The 16,100-nt window shown below is 41.7% G+C and overlaps 1 protein-coding gene and 1 non-coding gene across 7 annotated transcripts in view; one reads left to right on the plus strand and one right to left on the minus strand.

The window, feature by feature from the left end:
• The window catches only part of SPATS2 (spermatogenesis associated serine rich 2), a 124,069-nt gene that overhangs the window by 94,367 nt on the left and 13,602 nt on the right, over positions 1-16,100 (minus strand). The window lies entirely within an intron of this gene.
• Positions 6,037-6,141, plus strand: LOC118652222. The gene has a single exon (XR_004966489.1). It is a non-coding gene; the product is annotated as a U6 spliceosomal RNA (small nuclear RNA).

The raw sequence follows: 16,100 nt of genomic DNA on the forward strand, positions 1-16,100 counted from the left end.
AACTAACTGTTTTTCTCTCACTGCTTTTAAGATTCTCTCTTTTGTCTTTTGCCCTTGGCATTTTAATGATGATGTGTCTTGGTGTGGTCCTCTTTGGATTCCTTTTGTTTGGGGTTCTCTGCGCTTCCTGGACTTGTAAGTCTATTTCTTTCACCAGGTAGGGGAAGTTTTCTGTCATTATTTCTTCAAATAGGTTTTCAATATCTTGCTCTCTCTCATCTTCTGGCACCCCCATAATTCGGATGTTGGTATGCTTGAAGTTGTCCCAGAGGCTCCTTACATTATCTTCATATTTTTGGATTCTTTTTTCGTTTTGCTTTTCTGGTTGGGTGTTTTTTGCTTCTTCATATTTCAAATCTTTGACTTGATTCTTATGATCCTCTAGTCTGCTGTTGGATCTCTGTATATTATTCTTTATTTCAGTCAGTGTATGCTTAATTTCTAGTTGGTCCTTTTTCATATCCTCGAGGGTCTCACTAAATTTATCAAAGGTCTCACTAAATTTATCGGCAGTTTCTAGAAAATTCTTGAAAAGCCTTATAACTGTGGTTTTGAACTCTATACCCAGTAGTTTGCTTTCCTCCATTTCTGTCATTTGTGACCTATTTCTTTGTCTCCGCATTTTGGCTGCTTCCCTGTGTTGATAGAGTGGCTTTGTGTGCTAGGTGTCCTATAGGGCCCAGTGGCTCAGCCTCTCCAATTACCTGAGGTGGACACTCTTGGTGCACCCCTTTGTGGGCTCTGTGCACAGTCTTGTTGTAGTTAATACATCTGTATTTTTGAACAGGAGTGTCTATAGTGGTTCTCTTATGCCTGTCCACTGTTGCATATTGGGTGGGCTGGATATAATGGGAGATAATGTAACTCTTTAATTCACAGGTCTTTAAAGTGAAAGCAACAGTACTCAAGAAGCTATACCCAAGGAACCATATCCAGCCTTACCTGCACTTGGGCCTGATTTAGATGGCAAGATCCTGAACCCCAAGCCTGAGCCTGATGCTGTACTAGATAAGACTTTGGGGGCCTTGAGAAGCGGTAAGTGTGTTTTGAATGTAGGAGGAATGTAAAGAATTTGTGAACAGAGGGAAGACTGAAATTATTTTGAAATACAACTGCATATTCTTTACACACCTCCCAGCAAGAAGTGGAGTCCAGTTTCCTTCCCTTTGAATATGGGATGGACTTAGTGACTTGCTTCTAATGAACAACATGCAGTGAAAGTGACACTGATTCTGAATTTAGGTCATAAAAGATAATACAACTCCCTTCTGGCTCCCTTACTCAGAACAAGTGCTTTTGGAGCCCTAAGCCTCTTCATGTAAAAAGTCTGGCTACTATGAAGCCCCTCTGCTGGAGAGTCTACAAAGAAATAGTGAAAAATAAAGATGTTCAAGGAGCTATGGCTATTCCAACTCCTAGCTATTTGGACTTCCCTGCTCAAGTGCCAGACATGTGAGTTTGAAAGGAAGCCTTCGGGATAACTCCAGGCCCTGTGCGACTACAAGTGCATGACAGAACTTGTGCAAGAATAACTTAGCCTGAGCCCAGTCAACACCCAGAATCATAAGAGTTTTATGCCAAGTTTGGAGTGGTTTTGTTCCTCAGCAACAGACAACTGCAACAACATGCCTGGAGACCCTAGCCTGAAATGTTAGGTCAAACTTAGCCTGGCTTTCTACATTACCAACCAAATAACATCAAACAATATCATTATGCTCACCCAGTTCCTTCATCCCCCAACTGAAATATTTGATTTGATCATGGTAAAAAGATATTTTTAAGACAGATTTAATTTAACTGTCACTATTGCGGTATGACAATTATTGCATTTCAAATTGTATGCCAATCTAAGTGTCATTTAAAATCACCTATATTTACACACACACACACACACACACACACACACACAGTTAATAACTTGTTGCTTACTAGCATGATTTCACTTATTTACAAATATTTTTAAATGATTAAATTACTTGAGACTGGAAGTCATACTACATCCTCTGGAATAAAACACTAATTTATAGTGGTTTTTTGCTTTGTTTTGTTTTTTAATTCTCACCCAAGGATATTTTTCCATTGATTTTTAGAGTAAGTGGAAGAGAGAGGGAAAGACAGAGAAAAATATCGATATGCGAGAAACACATCAATTTGCTGCCTCCTGCACGAGCCCTGACTAGGGCCCAGGCCAGGGAGGAGCCCGCAACCCTTGATCGGAATTGAACCCAGGACCCTTTGACCTGCAGGCCAACGCTCTATCCACTGAGCCAAACCAGCTAGGGCTGTAGTGTTTTTGTTTGTTGATTTTGTTGTTGTTAATCCTCCCCCGAGGATATTTTGTCATTGATTTTTTTAAAGAGAGTGGAAGAGGGACAGGGAGGGACGGAGGAAGGGAGGAAGAGAGAGAGACAGAGAGAGACAGAGACACTGATGTGAGCGAGACATGATTGGTTACCTACTGCACGGGGACGAGGATCAAACCTGCAACCAAGGTATGTGCCCATGACCATGTCCTAGACCGTGCCCTTGACCGGAATCGAACCCTGGAACCTTCAGTCCCCCTCAGTCCACAGTCGACATTCTATCCACTAAAGCCAAACCAACTAGGGCTAATTTATAGTGTTTTTAACTGTGTATATATCTGCAGCAGAACTACAATAATCATGAATATTTAACCTAAGCTCTCTTCATTTCTAAAGTCTCTTTGTTTTTAAACATCATAATCTAAGTTCAGAGAAAATAAATCTTTTGCATCCGAAGATGTAGAATTCAATGTGTTTTAAATCACTGGCAAGGAACTTAATGTTCTAGCTGTTAGAAGAAAAAAAGGAATTTGATGTTCACAGATTATAAACATAGCTAAGCTCAACTTCTGTAGAGACACTGAAACACCTGAGCTGAGAACTAACTGGCAGAATGGCAGAAGGTACTCTGGAATAGGAAGAACAAGGGGGCCTGGCGTCAAGATAATACTCTGAAAATGGAATTACTTTCTCCATTGTATAAGCACTTCCAACTACACATTTTGCTTGTTTGTTTTTGTTAATCCTCACCAGGGGATATTTTTTCCCATTGATTTTAGAGAGAGTAAAGAGAAAGAGAGAAACATCGATGTGAGAGAGATACATGGATTGGTTGCCCCCAACATGCACCCCATGGCATGGGATCGTACCTGCAACCCAGGTACATGCTCTTGACCAGGAATAGAACCCACCACCCTTTGGTAGGCAGGCCACCGCTCTGACTACTGTGCAATACTGGCCAGGGCTCAACTACACACTTTAAGGAAAAACGCCTTAATCCTCTATGCCACCAAATAACTAAAACAAACATTATTTAGTAGCAATTTAATTAAACTTTTTTGACTTTCCTAGCCTGTCAAATATTTGAATTTTTTTAGCCAGCCAGCAAGCAGTGAGAAGAAATAAAATATAATCATAATCAGTTTGAGAAGAAAATTTAAAGAATAAAATGCATTCTGCTTTGAACACTGAGTAATACCTATACTCAAATTTGGGTAACTAAAACAAAAGATCAGTATGCAAAAGTCTATTTAACCAAAAATATGGATGATTTGAAATATCAGTCTGGGTTCTGGGTCCTTAGAGGAACGAGCCATACAATACAAAGGGAGATAAAAAGGTTTTCTCTTGTTCAGAGGGCAAAAAGTTTAGGCCCTATAAAAATTTTAAAAAAAGGTCACTCCCTACAGAGAATCCATTTACCTAATTCTTCATTCTCACAAAAAGTCCCAATCTTACAATAAAACTGACTTTGGATGGCTGCTGGACATATAACTCTCCTTCCTTATTCTCTTTGCCTGGCTAATTCCAGCTCATCTTTCAGGTCTCTGTTCAAATGTCACGAACTCCAGAACCTACACTCTACCCCTATCTAAGACTAATCCAATGTTTTTACTATAGGCTTCTAAAGAATCCTCAAAACTTCTATCATAGCATTCACAATAAATTTTAACTTCTTGTTTAATTGTCTTTCCTAGATCAAGCATGTCAAAGGCAAAGGCTGACCCAGGCCAAATAAACAAGGTTTAAGTTTATGTGGGCCGCAAAAAACAAAAGCTTCAATTTTCATAGAAACATAGGTTTATTTCGATAGAGACATGCTGAATACAAAGTGCTAAAATAAATGAGTAATTGTTAACATAAAATAATAGAACATTTTAATAAAAATTAATATTTTTTCTTGAACATTAACTTACCAGACACTGCACAAATTACTAAGTGTAACGCAAATAAACCTATTTTTCTTGTTCTCCAAAAGTGAAATATTTCTGGTTGCACACACCAAACACTTCAGTCCAAGACTAAGGATGTGGCAATAGGTTGCTAAAATATTCGCTGCTGGTATTAGTGGAGAGAAATGGTGCGCCTGTGGTAAGGCACATAAGGGAAATGAATGCAACACGATTATAGAAATCAGTCATTAGCGAACGTTGTAATTCGTTATTAATAATTATGCATAACAAGATATTGTAAAAATTAAGTTACAAAATTTTTATTAATATGTCTCTTACATACTGTTGTATTGGCTGGGCCACAAAAATATTCATTGTGGGCCACATGCAGCCCGCGGGTCACAAGTTTGACATGCTTGTGCTAGATTGTAAATCCATGTTAGCAGGAACATATCTAGTTGCTTAACATGATATCCTGAGGACCTAGCCCAGTGCCTGGCACATAGTAGGTACTAGTAAATATCTCTTGAAATGAATGAATCTCCCATCCAGCAACAGCTCTTTCAGGAACCTTGTCAGGATGCAGGTCCTTGGGCAGGTTCCCTCCTTCCAAATAGTATTTTACTCTCCCCTCCCTGGACACAGTTCAAATTCTTTCCCTCTAACTCCTGTTTCCTTGGCCAGATTTAAGAAACCTGAAGCTACTAGTAACTCTCCCTGCCCTGGCCAGGTAGCTCAGTTGGTTAGGGCATCATCCTGATACTCAAAGGTTGTGGGTTCAATCCGCAATCAGGGCACATACAAGAATCAACCAATGAGGCCTGCTGCATGGGAGAACATATTTGCCAATGATATCATCGATAAGGGTTTAATCTCCAACATTTACAGGGAACTCATGCAACTTAACAATAGGAAGATAAACAATCCAATCAAAAAATGGGCAATGGACCTAGATAGACACTTTTCGAAAGAGGACATACAGAAGGCTAAAAGACATATGAAAACATGCTCAAAGTCACTAATTATATGAGAGATGCAAATCAAAACGACAATGCGGTATCATCTCACACCTGCCAGAATGGCTATCATCAACGACTCAACAAACAACAAGTGTTGGAGAGATAGTGGAGAAAAAGGAACCCTCGTGCACTGCTGGTGGGAATGCAGACTGATGCAGCCACTGTGGAGAACAGTATGGAGTTTCCTCAAAAAACTAAAAATGGAACTCCCATTTGACCCAGTGATCCCACTTCTAGGAATATATCCGAAGAAGCCAGAAACACCAATCAGAAAGGATATATGCACCCCTATGTTTATAGCAGCTCAATTCACCATAGCTAAGATTTGCAAACAGCCTAAATGCCCATCAGCAGATGAGTGGATTAAAAAACTGTGGTACATCTACACAATGGAATACTCCGCTGTGGTAAAAAAGAAGGAACTCTTGCCATTTGCAACAGCATGGAAGGAACTGGAGAGCATTATGCTAAGTGAAATAAGCCAGTCAGAGAAAGATAAATACCACATGATCTCACTCATTTGTGGAATATAGAGAACAACATGGACTGATGAACAGGGACAGATCCAAAGACAGAGAAACAGCAATCAGACTATCAATCCCCAGAGGGATAGTAGGGGAGGGTAGGGGTAAGGGGAAGAGATCAAGTAAAGGACTTGTATGCATGTATATAAGCCAAACCAATGGACACGGACAAGAGGGGGATGAGAGCATAAATGGGCGGAGGGCGGGGGAGGTTGGGGGTTAATGGGGGGATGAAGACACATTTGTAATACCTTAACCAATAAAGAAATTACAGATTAAAAAAAAAGAATCAACCAATGTGCTCGCTTCAGCAGCACATATAGTAAAATTGGAACAATACAGAGAAGATTAGCATGGTCCCTGCACAAAGATGACACAAATTCGTGACGTGTTCATATTTTTAAGAGAAAGAAGAAAAAGGTAAAGATAAAAAATATGAACAAAGTGATAACAAATACATATCTGTCAACAAGTGAATCCAAAAATCAAATGAATAAAAAATCTGATGAACAGAATAAATTGGTGAATGGAATAGAATCAGGGGCATGGAATTGGAACAGACTGACAATTCTCAGAGGGAAGAGAGTGTGTGTGTGTTTGGGGGGGGGGGGGCGGTGCGGGAAGAGATTAGACAAAGATCTTATATGCATGTATGCATTACCTATGGACACAGACAATAGGGTGGCGAGGGCCTGGGGTGGGGTGGAAACCGGGTGGAGGGGAGCTATGGGAGGAAAAAAGAGGGACATCTGTAATAATCTCAACAATAAAGATTAATTTAAAAAATAAGAGAGCTATGTTTATTAATATGGGACAAATCTCAAAAACCATCTGAGCAAGTAAAGCAAATTGCCAAAAGATAAGCCAATATGATGCTGCTTTTATGAAGAGTAAAGTTTTAATTTTTTTATTTTTTTAAATACATTTTTATTGACTTTATACAGAAAGGAAGGGAGAGGTATAGAGAGTTAGAAACATCAATGAGAGAGAAACATCAATCAGTTGCCTATTGCACACCCGCTACTGGGGATCAAGCCTGCAACCAAGGTACATGCCCTCGACCGGAATCGAACCCAGGACCTTTTAGTCCACAGCCCAACGCTCTATCCACTGAGCCAAACTGGTCAGGGCTGAAGAGTAAAATTTTAAATACTGTTTTCCTTCTAATCTAAGAAGCCAGACACATTATCTTATAAGCCACTAAGGGAAAAAATAACTCTGTCAAAATATAATCAATTGTAAAACACATCACAAATTCAGAGATTAAATGGGGGGGGGGATTGGGGGAGAGGAGATACACATCTTAGAACCAATGAAATACTCTCTAGTTTGTGTAGACTTATATATACACTAGGGGCCCAGTGCACGAATTCGTGCACCTTGAAAGGAACTATGGGCTGCGAGGCTGCGGTGGGCACTGGGGCAGGTCTCAGCCCATCCTCTGCGGCCTCCAGTCCCCTGAATGCCAGCAACCCCACTCCTGCCACCATGCTGATGGCATGGAGCGATAGAGGCAGGCGCCAGCAGCAGCGCCTGGTGGGAGCAAAGAATTTTCAGGAACCACCAAAGGCTCGCCCGAAGACAGTGACCGGTGCCCTGCCTTGGTCTGGCGCCCCCACACACCTGCTCCACCATCCCGCCTCAGCCAATACCTGCCATGTTCCACACTCTGCCGCCTGTTGCTGACGCCCGCCATGTTCCACGCGCGCCGCCCCGCCCCTCGTGGTCAGAGCACATCATAGCAACTGGTTGTTAGGCCGTTCAGCCTATTTGCATATTAGGGTTTTATATATATATACTAGAGGCCCGGTGCACAAAAATTTGTGCACTGGGGGGGGGGGTCGATATTAAGAAAAAAATTGTAAATGGAAGATTATAAGAGAGGGTTTCGCGTGCCAGCAAAAGTTACTGGAGTGCCATGTTTGGCACACGTGCCAGGGGTTGCCCACACCCTGTTATAGGTTTTTATTGATTTCAGAGAGGAAGGGAGAGAGAGATAAGAACATCAATGATGAGAGAGAATCATTGATCAGCTGCCTCGTACATGCCCCACACTGGGGATAGAGCCCACAACCTGGGCATGTGCCCTCACTGGGAATCAAACCGTGACTTCCTGGTTCATAGGTCAATGCTTCTTCACCACTGAGGCATGCTGGTTAGGCAAGATATTCATTTTAGAGTTCATCATGTATACATGATAAGAACTCTATGTATACAACAGAAAGCAAATAAGAAGTACAGCAAAAAAAAGTATAAACTAAAATGGCAGAAATAAGTCTAAAAGTACTATCAGTGATTACACACACACTATACACACACACACACACACACACAGATTAAAGTTATCAAAAAACAGATTATCAGGTTAGTGTTTTTCAAATCCAACTATGTAAAGACTACCAAGATACACTTAAAGCAAAATGACCCATAAAGATGGAAAACTAAAAGGAAAATTGAAGCCCTAGCCAGTTTGGCTCAGTGGATTGAGTGTCGGCCTGCAGACTGAAGGGTCCCGAGTTCGATTCCAGTCAAGGGCACATGCCTGGGTTGTGGGCTCGATCCCCAGTAGGGGGTGTGTAGGAGGCAGCCGATCAATGATTCTCTCTCATCATTGATGTTTCTATCTCTCTTTCCCTCTCCCTTACTCTGAAATCAATAAAAATATTTTTAATAACTTCTTTAAAAAAAGAAAATTGAAAAAGACTGCACATTGTTAATCTAAACAAAATTTAATATTAATATCAGACACAATAGGATTTAAAACAAAAATTATTTATAGAGAAAAAAACCAAGATGGCAGCATAGGTAAACACCGGAGATTGCTGCCTCGCACAACCACTTCAAAAATACAACTAAAAGACGGAACGGACATCACCCAGAACCACAGGAAGGCTGGCTGAGGGGAAATTCTACAACTAGAAGGAAAGAGAAAAGCATACTGAGACTCAGAGGAGGTGCGGTGCTGAAGTAAAATACAAAGGCGCAGAGGTGTGTGCGGAGTGGGCTGGCGGCTGAGGGTGTGGTTGTCTGTTTCAATCGGGAGGGAGTCTCAAGCTCTGAGCTCCAGATCCGGGAGAGTCTCTGGGGACCCAGACTCAAACGAGAGAAGCGGGACTGTCTGGCATCGGTCGGAACTCAAGGGCAGCTTTCTCTCCGAGGTACTTGCAGCGGTTGCTAGGACACTGAGAGGCAGAACCTCGGGGGATGGGACTGAGAGCAGCCATAACTGCTCGCTCCGCACGGCCTATTGATCCCCTGGGACCCGCCCCGCCCAAGCCTTGCACTCAGGCATTTGCTGGATAGTCTCAGGCAGAGGCTAGATTAGCGCCGCCCTAGAGATCCAGGACAGAAGTTCTCCCACTGCAGACACACATGATTCTCACGGCCAATTGGCCTGGAGGTCAAATCGCTCCCAGTGTTACCTACAACAATCAAGGCTTAGCTACAACAAGACTGTGCACAAAGACCACAAGGGGGTGCACCAAGAGTGTCTACCTCAGGTAATTGGGACACTTAGCACAGAAAGCCACTCTATCAACATAGCGAAGCATAAAAAATGCCGAGACAAAGAAACAGGACACAAATGACAGAAATGGAGGAAAGCAGACTGCTGGATATAGAATTCAAAACCACACTTTTGAGGTCTTTCAAGAGTCTTCTAGAGGCTGCCAATAAACTTAAAGAGATGTACAAGAAATCTAATGAGACCCTCGATATTGTGATAAAGGACCAACTAGAAATTAAGCATACACTGACTGAAATAAAGAATATTATACAGACTCCCAACAGCAGACTAGAGGATGGCAAGAATTAAGTCAAAGATTTGAAATACCAAGAAGCAAAAAAACCCAACCGGAAAAGCAACATGAAAAAAGAATCCGAAAATACGACGATAGTGTAAGGAGCCTCTGGGACAGCTTCAAGCGTACCAATATCAGAATTATAGGGGTGCAAGAAGATGAGAGAGAGCAAGATATTGAAAACCTATTTGAAGAAATAATGACAGAAAACTTCCCCTACCTGGTGAAAGAAATAGACTTACAAGTCCAGGAAGTGCAGAGAACCCCAAACAAAAGGAATCTAAAGAGGACCACACCAAGACACATCATCATTAAAATGCCAAGAGCAAAAGACAAAGAGAGAATCTTAAAAGCAGCAAGAGAAAGGGAACCGTGGCTGGGGCGGCGGCGGTAGCAACGAAGGATGCATCCAGCTGGCTCTGTGGCGGGGACTCCCCAGCAGCGTAAGTGGCAAACACAAAACGGACATCATCCAGAACTACAGGAAGGCTGGCTGAGTGTAAATTCTACAACTAGAAGGAAAGAAAAGCACACTGAGCGCCAGAGGAGCTGCAGAAGTAAAGTGCAGAGGGAAGCTGCCAAAATGCGGAGACAAAGAAACAGGTCACAAATAGCAGAAATGGAGGAAAGCAAACGACTGGATATAGAGTTCAAGGCCACGTTTATAAGGTTTTTCAAGAATTTTATGGAAACCGCCGATAAATTTAGTGAGTCCCTCAATAAGTATAGTGAGACCATGGAGGACATGAAAAAGGACCAACTAGAAATTAAGCAGACACTGACTGAAATAAAGAATAATTTACAGAGATCCAACAGCAGACAAGAGGATCCCAAGAATCAAGTCAAAGATTTGAAATACAAAGAAACAAAAAACACCCAACCAAAAAAGAAAAAAGAAAAGAGATTCCAAAAATATGAAGATAGTGTAAGGAGCCTCTGGGACAACTTCAAGCATACCAACATCAGAACTATAGGGGTACCAGAAGAAGAGAGAGGGCAAGATATTGAAAACCTATTTGAAGAAATAATGACAGAAAACTTCCCCTACGTGGTGAAAGAAATAGACTTACGAGTCCAGGAAGCGCAGAGAACCCCAAACAAAAGGAATCCAAAGAGGACCACACCAAGACACATCATTATTAAAATGCCAAGAGCAAAAGACAAAGAGAGAATCTTAAAAGCAGCAAGAGAAAGACAGTCAGTTACCTACAAGGGAGTACCCATATGACTGTCAGCTGATTTCTCAACAGAAACCATGCAGGCCAGAAGAGAGTGGCAAGAAATATTCAAAGTGATGAATAGCAAGAACCTGCAACCAAGATTACTTTATCCAGCAAAGCTTTCATTCAGAATAGAAGGTCAGATAAAGAGCTTCACGGATAAGAAAAAGCTAAAGGAGTTCACCACCACCAAACCAGCATTATATGAAATGCTGAAAGGTATTCTTTAAGAAGAGGAAGAAGAAAAAGAAACTCTTACCATTTGCCACAGCATGGATGGAACTGGAGAGCAGATAAATACCACATGATCTCACTCATTTGTGGAATATAATGAACAACATAAACTGATGAACAAGGACTGATCCAGAGACGGAAAGGCATTGATTGGACTGTCGGGCCTTGGAGGGAAGGTAGGGGAGGATGGGGGTAAGGGGGAAAGATCAACCAAAGGACTTACATGCAAGCATATAGGCCTAACCAATGGACACGGACAATGGGGGGGTGAGGGTATGAGGTGGGGGGGGGGGGGGTTAGAGGGTAACGTGGGGACAAGGACACATATGTAATATCTTAATCAATAAAAAATATATTTAAAAAAAAAAAGGCAGCAAGAGAAAGAAACTCAGTTACCTACAAGGGATTACCCATAGGACTGTCAGCTGACTTCTCAACAGAAACTTTGCAGGCCAGAAGGGAATGGCAAGAAATAGTCAAAGTGATGAATGCCAAGAACCTACAACCAAGATTACTTTATCCAGCAAAGCTATTATTCAGAATTGAAGGTCAGATAAAGAGCTTCACAGATAAGGAAAAGCTAAAGGAGTTCATCACCACCAAACCAGGATCATATGAAATGCTGAAAGGTATCTTTTAAGAAGAGGAAGAAGAGCCGAAACCGGTTTGGCTCAGTGGATAGAGCGTCGGCCTGCGGACTGAAAGGTCCCAGGTTCGATTCCGGTCAAGGGCATGTACCTTGGTTGCAGGCACGTCCCCAGTAGGAGGTGTGCAGGAGGCAGCTGATTGATGTTTCTCTCTCATCGATGTTTCTAACTCTCTATCTCTCTCCCTTCCTCTCTGTAAAAAATCAATAAAATATATATTAAAAAAAAAAAGAAGAGGAAGAAGAAAACGGTAGATACAAATTATGAACAAATACGCATCTATCAACAAGTGAATCTAAGAATCAAGTGAATAAATAATCTGATGAACAGAATGAACTGGTGATTATAATAGAATCAGGGACATAGAAAGGAAATGGACTGACTATTCTTGGGGGGGAAAGGGGTGTGGGGGATGCGGGAAGAGACTGGACAAAAATCGTGCACCTATGGATGAGGACAGTGGGTGGGGAGTGAGGGCGGAAGGTGGGGTGGGAACTGGGAAGAGGGGAGTTATGGGGGGAAAAAAGAGGAACAAATGTAATAATCTGAACAATAAAGATTTAATTTAAAAAAAATTATTTATAAAAAATTTTAATGTTTTTTATTGATTCCAGAGAGAGGGAGAGAAAGATACAAACATCAATGATGAGAGAGAATCATCCGTACCTGGTCATGTGCCCTAACAGGAATTGAACCTGGTTCATGGATCGATGCTCAACCACTGAACCACACTGGCCAAGCTAAAGCAAAAATCATTAATATATGATCATCAAAAGAGAGCCCTCAGGTTTCATCAAAAGAGGACCCCTTAATGTGGAGTTAAGACATCCCTCCCCACTATGGACATATATTTAAGAAGCGGGACCAAGAATGTCCTTCCTGAGATCCTGTCATTTGCAACAACAAGGATGAACCTGGAGGACATTATGCTAAGTGAGAAGATAAATACTGCATGATCTCACTGATATTTGGACTCTAAAAAACTCAAATACACAGAAGCAGAGAGTGGAATGGTGGTTACCCAAGGCAGGGAAATGGGGCAAAAGGTACAAAGTTATAGCTATGTAGGATGATTTAAGTCTAGAGATCTAACGCGCGCTCATGATGATTACAGTTAGTACTCTATTGCAGCGGTTCTCAACCTGTGGGTCGCGACCCCTTTGGGGGTCGAACGACCCTTTCACAGGGGTCGCCTAAGACCATCCTGCATATCAGATTCATAACAGTAGCAACATTACAGTTATGAAGTAGCAACGAAAATAATTTTATATGCCCTAGCCGGTTTGGCTCAGTGGGTAGAACGTCGGCCTGTGGACTGGGGGGTCCCGGGTTCGATTCCGGCCAGGGGCATGTACCTTGGTTGCGGGCACATCCCCAGTGGGAGGTGTGCAGGAGGCAGCTGATCGATGTTTCTAACTCTCTATCCCTCTCTCTTCCTCTCTGTAAAAAATCAATAAAATATATTTTTAAAAAAAGAAAAAGAAAATAATTTTATGGTTGGGTCACAACATGAGGAACTGTATTTAAAGGGTCAGAAGGTTGAGAACCACTGCTCTATTGAATACTGGAAATTTGCTGAGAGTAGATTTCAGGTACTTGTATCACAATTTTTAAAAGGTAACTATGTGAGAAAATGTTGATTAACTTGACTATAGTAGTCATTTCACCATGTGTATATGCCTATCAAAACATCATGTTGTACAATTTAAATATATAAAAATGCCCTTTCCCAGGATCCAGACTCCTTGCCCTTCCTTCCTCCCAACACTCATACCCTCACCTCCATTATCTGCCTGCTATCAGGGCCTAATCTTTTCATGTTCTTCTTTTTTTTTTTTTTAATATATTTTATTGATTTTTTACAGAGAGGAAGGGAGAGAGAGCTAGAGAGTTAGAAACATCGATGAGAGAGAAACATCGATCAGCTGCCTCCTGCACATCTCCAACTGGGGATATGCCTGCAACCCAGGTATATGCCCTTGACCGGAAACGAACCTGGGACCCTTCAGTCCGCAAGCCGACGCTCTATCAACTGAGCCAAACCAGTTTCGGCCTTTTCATGTTCTTGATCTCTGTTTATGCTGTCCATCAAAAGAATCCCCAGATGATTCTAATTTAATCTAATCTCACCTCCTATATTCTAATCCCCACACTGTTCTACATATCCTCTGCTCTGTCCCCATCTGCCTTACACCTCTCTCCAAATTTTTAAGCCATTCCACTGTTCCCTACATTTTCAACCTCCACTCTGAAGATTCCCTTCGACTTCTTGTTCTAATTGAAACCTGTTCTCCTTTCAAGCCAAACACCCCTCACAGCCTTCAAGTGGTGAAAACTATCTTTCTCCACCCTCTCACACCACTAGAACTGGGGGATGAGGAAAGTGTCCTCCTTGCTCCTCAATGATGTTTCCAAATCAGTCTCCTTCCCTCTTCCCTATAAAAAAAACCTCTACTTGAATATCACGTGAAAACTTTATTACACATTATCTGGCTGTGATGGCTAATTTTATGTCAACCTGGCTAGACAACAGGTGCCCATATATTTGACCGAACATAGAAGGTGTTTTCATCTGAGATTAGCATCTGGATTGGCAGACTGAATAAAGCAGATGGCCCTCCCCAATGTAAGTGGGTATCTACCAATCCAATGAGGAACAGAACAAGAAGGCAAAGGAAGACAGCATCCTTCTCCCTCTCTCTCTCTTTGGCCGACTGTGGAGCTGAGTTATCAGTCTGCCCTTGCACTGGAACTTAAGTCCTAGTTCTCAGGCATTCAGACTTGAACTGGAATTTACACCACCAACTTTCGTGGGTCTCTGACTTGCAGATGGCTGATCATGGAACTTCTCAGCGCCCATAATGGCATGAACCAATCCTTAAAATAAATTTCATTCATGACAAATATATAGAGAAATAACAGACATGGACATAGATGAGAGATCTTACTGGTTCTTTTTCTTTGGACAGCCCCAACACTGTGACTCTCTTTAACACCACTCTTAAGTCCAAATGATTTCAAATAGATGATGTTTCTAACACCTCATCTCTCTGAATTCCTATCTCTTTCTCTAAATTCCTTGCCTCCGATTACCTCACCCTTTACCCATGCATCCCATGATAATGCTTCCATGATCTTATTTTTTGTATTCTACCATCTGACCACAACTTACTATCTTTATAGCTATCTCTCACATACCCAAATTCCAACATCTTTTGATCCCACCAGGTCCATCAATTCATTGATTCAACCATTTTTTTTCACCATCTCTTAGTCACTTAATGTTCTCCCTCCCCTCCTCACCTAGTTTCAATTCCACAGCATAACATATTTGCTGCCTTGCACATATCCTCTATTCCTTGACCCTCTCGTGTTTTATTCTACTATCTTGGTAAAACCTCTCTATGGTTAAATCTACTCCAAACATACCACTGCAGCTGACTGTGGCTGGAGGGAAAAAACCATACTGACTCATCTCACTTTAAATTCATGACCACAAACCTCAAGGGGCTCTTAAAGCCACCTGGCAATCATACAATATTTCCCTGCTTCAGATATTCTCCCACTCTCCTGAACAAGTTCACACCTTCTCCTTTCTCCACAAACCTCCATTCCCTCCTGCTCCCCACCCTCACTTTCAGCTGAGCACTTTGATTCCTAATTCACTGAGAACAATAAAAAACAATCAGAAGAAAACTTTTACAAACTGCCACTGCCAATTTAATCCACCTACTTAGGTAGGTTTGAGATGTACAGTGGGGCCTTGACTTACGAGTGTCCCGACTAACGAGTTTTTTGAGATACCAGCTGTCTCTCAGCTGATTTTTTGCATTGAGTTGATAGAGTAATTTGAGTTAAGGAGTTCCTTAACGAGCTCGGTCTCGGAACGAATTAAACTCGTAAGTCAAGGCCCCACTGTATTTTGAAGACAAAATCAACAAGAATTGGAAATGGACCTGATGTGAAATAGGAGGAAGAGAACGGAATCAAAGATGACTTTTAAGTCTTTGCTCAAATATTATTTTCTCAACAAGACCTTCTTCCTCCCTCCCTTCCTTCTTCCCTCTCTCTCTCCCCCCCTTTCTCTCTTTCTCTTTCTCTCACATTGAGTCACATGCTAACAGAGTTATCTCTATCACCTTTCTGATTTTGTTTTTGATTTTTCAACACCAATTATCACCAACTGAAATACCAAACATTTTACGCCTTTGCTTAATATATGTCTTCCCCTATCAGACTATAAGCTGCATGCAGGCAAGGATTTTTATACTTACTTTACTGTGTGTATCTGACAGATAGCAGGCACTCAATAAAATGCTTCTGCCCTGGCCAAGTAGCTCAGTTGGATGGAGCATCATCCTAGCATGATAGGTTGCAAATTCGTCCAGTACACTAAAAGGTTATGAGTTTGATTCCTGGTCAAGGCAAATACATAGGTTTAGGATTTGATCCCTGGTCAGG

The sequence above is a fragment of the Myotis myotis genome, unplaced genomic scaffold (assembly GCF_014108235.1).
Source record: "Myotis myotis isolate mMyoMyo1 unplaced genomic scaffold, mMyoMyo1.p scaffold_m19_p_3, whole genome shotgun sequence".
In the NCBI taxonomy this organism is placed as follows: Eukaryota; Metazoa; Chordata; class Mammalia; order Chiroptera; family Vespertilionidae; genus Myotis; species Myotis myotis.